This window comes from Arachis hypogaea, chromosome 15, assembly GCF_003086295.3.
Source record: "Arachis hypogaea cultivar Tifrunner chromosome 15, arahy.Tifrunner.gnm2.J5K5, whole genome shotgun sequence".
NCBI classification, from domain to species: domain Eukaryota; kingdom Viridiplantae; phylum Streptophyta; class Magnoliopsida; order Fabales; family Fabaceae; genus Arachis; species Arachis hypogaea.
The window spans coordinates 98,267,922-98,272,343 of NC_092050.1; the positions used below are offsets into that span (position 1 = coordinate 98,267,922).

Sequence of the window (4,422 nt, forward strand, 5' to 3'; positions counted from 1 at the left end):
GCATCAAGAAGTGGTATGGTTACCTCTACCTTCTTGAACACTTGAAGCATGTTCAAATCAAATTCCGGCGTTTTCTTTGCTTTCTTCACCATGGAAGGGAATGGGATAGGAATGGACTCATCCGCTATAGCTTTTCTCTTGGGTTCTTTAAGGCTTACTCCTTCTTCCTCATGTCTTTTGTCTACCTCCTCTTCTTCATGTGGAGCTTCAACAACCACTCCTTCCTCATGAATGTCTTTCATGACCCTTGGGGGTATCTCCTCCAATGTAGTCCCCGACCGTAGAGTGATGGCATTAAGACCGCCCTTGGGATTTGGTTGGGGTTGGGATGGAAGGTTAGAAGAGCTTGAGGGTTAGTTGGTGTTGTTGTTGGAAAGGGACATGGTCATCTTTGAAAGCATGTTAGTGAGATTGGCCAATTGAGCGCCCAAGGCATCAAATTGAGCCTTGTTGCTCTCGTCCCTTTTTTCCATAACGGCTCTAAGCTCATCAAATTGATTGGTGGGAGATGAAGAGGTTTGGTTGGATTGTTGTCTATGGTGTGGTGCCTGATATTTGGTGTAGTTGTTTTGGTTTTGGTTGGGGTGATTTTGGTTGGCTTGGTGATTGGTGTTGTTATGGTAGTATTGAGATGAAGATTGGTTGTTGTTGTAATGAGAAGAAGAGTTATTCCATCTTTGGTTTTGATTGCTCCCTTGTGAATTATCCCTCCACCCTTGATGTTGATTACCACCATGAGGGTAGTTGTTTTGGCCTTGAGAAGGATAGGGTGGACGGTTGTTGTAATTCACATTGGCCACTACAAGGGCATGTTCCTCTTGAATTTGACGGCATTGATCGGTGTAATGTGTGGTGCTTGATGCCAAGGCATCTTAGGCTAGTTTCACTAGCATTTTTCTGTTAGTTTTAGTTGTTTTATGCATTTTCTTGAGCTTAAAGTAACCAAGAATGGTTAAATGAATAACAAAGCAATGAACCATCCAAACAGTATGATTTTGATGCAAATTCCATGAGTTTTTAGTTATATTACTTGAATGCTATGAATGGAAGATTTCTCATGAAATTTTGCAAGACTTTGATGCAATTGTTTGGATGATTTCAGGGAAGAAGAGGCTAGGCAAGGAAGCAACAAAATCAATAAAGGAAGCTTGAATATCACATGTGGAGTTTAAGTTCCAGTTTAAGCTTAAACTGGAACTTAAACTACCAAGCCATATAATGCTGGAAATGGCGTTTAAGTTCCAGTTTAAGCCTAAACTGGAGCTTAAACGCCAGAATCATGAAGGCTAAGAAATGCTGGAACTGGCGTTTAACCTCCAGTTTAACCTTAAACTGGAAGTTAAACGCCAGAATGAGAATTTCACCAAGGGAGCATTTCCACGTTTAAGCTCCAGTTTAACCTTAAACTGGAGCTTAAACGTGTTCGACACAATTTCTCACCAGGAAGCATTTCCACGTTTAACCTCCAGTTTAACCTTAAACTGGAGGTTAAACGCCAGAAGTAAGAAAGGCACCAGGAGCATTTCCACGTTTAAGCTCCAGTTTAACCTTAAACTGGAGCTTAAACGTGTTCGACTATTTCTCTCCTCCAGGGTTGCTTTCTCATTTCCACGTTTAAGCTTCAGTTTAACCTTAAACTGAAGCTTAAACGTGTTCGACCCAATTGCTCCTCCAGGGTTGCTTTCTTCATTTCCACGTTTAAGCTTCAGTTTAACCTTAAACTAAAGCTTAAACGTGTTCGACATTTCACACTCTTGGGTTGCTTTCTTCCATTTCCATGTTTAAGTTTCAGTTTAATCTTAAACTGAAACTTAAACTTCAACTTAAACGCCACTTTTTGAAAGGGGTTTCTGGGCCAAGTATATTGAAGTTTAAGTTAGCATTTGAGCACAAACATTAACTTAAACGTATTATGGTATGAAACCCAATTGAATATCATGTTTATGGGATTGGGCCTGAAGGATTGATGAGTCTGGAGCTTCAATTTGTTGAGTCTTGTGTCATTACTTGTTTATCACTAAGTTTGCTCAATGAATGTTACAGAATTGGATCACAGCCTCATCAGGATTATGGACCATAAACCCAAAGCAAAAGGAAATCAGGGAAAGGCCTCAAAGCCCAAGAAACACAACAGAAGCTCAATTTAGAAAGTGTATAAATAGGATAGAATTTAAGTTAGTTGAACATTAACTTTTACACGGAGAACTTTGGATCATTTTCTTTTAGTTTTGTAATTGAATTCAGAGCTATGACTCACTAAACCCCTTTCATTGGGTTAGGGAGCTCTATTGTAATTCAATGAATCAATAATAGTTTTATCTTCTTTTTCAATCTTTTCTCTTGAATTTTGTTAGAAAGCTTCTCGATCTAATTCCATTGGGTAGTTGTCTTGGGAAAGAAACTACCCATAATTGGAATCCTTCGGAACCTTGGGAAAGGAATGGAGGATTCATGCTAGAGAAGCTTTCTCACAGTGAATTGGATTGGGGTTTGGATGGATATTGTGACATGTAATCCTACCAAATTGTGGTTCATGAAACTGTGTGGTATAATTAGTGATCGAGCATCATCTCTTCTTATGAACATTTAAACCAAGGGATTGGGAATTTGTTTGTTTTTAGAGAGAATTGGTGAGCCAAGGGATTGGGATCCAATCATATAAGATTGCCAAGCAAAATTCAATGAATGCATTGGTTGAGGAAGGGATAAAAGTTGTTTTGATTCGGAGATTTCAATATCTCCTAACACCCAATGAACTCCCCATTCCTGATTTACCACTTTCTCTTTACATTCTGCAATTAAATTCATGCAATCACCCCCATCCCTTTTAATTTCAGCAATTTAGCTTCTCGCTCTTTAATTCATGCAATTTTACATTCCGCAATTCTCATCTAAATCTTGATTCCGCTCAACTAGAACATACTTCTAATCCGAATTGCTCACTCAACCAATTCTTGTGGGATTCGACCTCACTCTATTGTGAGTTTTTACTTGACGATAACCGGTGCATTTGCCGGAAGGAATTTTGCCGATCGTGCAATTTCCTAAATCGTAGCATATCAAGTTTATGCACATCAAGTTTATGGCGCCGTTGCCGGGGATTGGTTTTCGATTGACAATTCTCAAATTGGAAGTTAACTAGATTGAGCATTTTTCTTGCTTTGTTAATTCAGTTCAAGTTACTTGTTGAATTTTAAATTCTGCACTCTGTTACATGCTTTCTTTCTTTATGCCTTTAAATTCATGCAACTAACTCACTGACTCACTAACTATTTGAATTAATTCCTCAACTGCTCTAACCATACTCTTCCATTAACCAAGAGTATTTCACTTGTTTGTTGCCTGTGCTGTGTTTTTGTATGACAGGTCGGAGAGGAGAGACATCAACTCCTCATTATACCGAACCAGAGAGGACCCTTCATAAACTTAGAAGGGAAGCAAGAGGGAAGAGAGTACTGGGAGAAGAAGAATCTGAAGGAGAATCTGAGGACAATTTTGAGGAAGCTCTAGATCTCAACATGGATAGAGAAGTTCACAACCATGAGAGAGCTGATGGAAACAAAGCCATTCCCGAGAGGAGGGTTCTTGGTTCATACATAAACCCAACCTCTGGGAATTGTGGTAGCAGCATTCAGAAACCACCCATTCAGGCCAACAATTTTGAACTCAAACCACAGCTAATATCACTTGTGGAGGATCATTGTTCATTTGGTGGGAGTGCTAATGAAGATCCAAACCAACATCTCACAAAATTCCTGAGAATTTGCGACACTGTGAAGTCCAATGGAGTCCAGGAAGATACCTATAAACTGCTCTTGTTCCCATTTTCACTTAGGGACAAGGCAGCTAAGTGGCTGGAATCATTCCCAAGGGGGAGCCTAACAACCTGGGATGAGGTGGAAAGCAAGTTTCTGGCACGTTTCTACCCCCCACAAAAGGTCAATAGGCTTCGATCTGAGGTTCAGACTTTTAGACAACAAGATGGTGAAACTCTCTACGAGGCATGGGAGAGATTCAAGGATTTGACAAGGAAATGCCCACCAGACATGTTCCATGACTGGGTGCAATTGCATATTTTCTATGATGGACTTTCTTATGAATCAAGGAAGGCTGTGGACCATTAATCAGGAGGTTCATTGAACAGGAAAAAGACTGTGGAAGAAGCCATTGAAGTGATTGAGACAGTGGCTGAGAATGAGTACTACTATGCTTCAGAGAGACACAACACTAAGGGAGTCATGGAGCTGAACCATGTTGATACAATTTTAGCCCAAAACAAGGTGTTTGCCAAGCAACTAGCAGAGCTCACCAGGAAATTAGAAACAAAGCAAGTGGCTGCAATACACACACAAGATCAAGAGGAAGTAAGCACTGAAGGAGGTGATTGGGAAGAGGCCAACTATGTGGGAAACCAACAAAGGC

The 4,422-nt window shown here is 40.2% G+C and overlaps 1 non-coding gene across 1 annotated transcript; it reads right to left on the reverse strand.

The window, feature by feature from the left end:
• Positions 1-3,944: 3,944 nt before the first annotated feature.
• On the reverse strand, positions 3,945-4,048 carry LOC112752452 (small nucleolar RNA R71). Its single transcript, XR_003176888.1, has one exon. It is a non-coding gene; the product is annotated as a small nucleolar RNA R71 (small nucleolar RNA).
• Between the last annotated feature and the right edge of the window lie 374 nt (positions 4,049-4,422).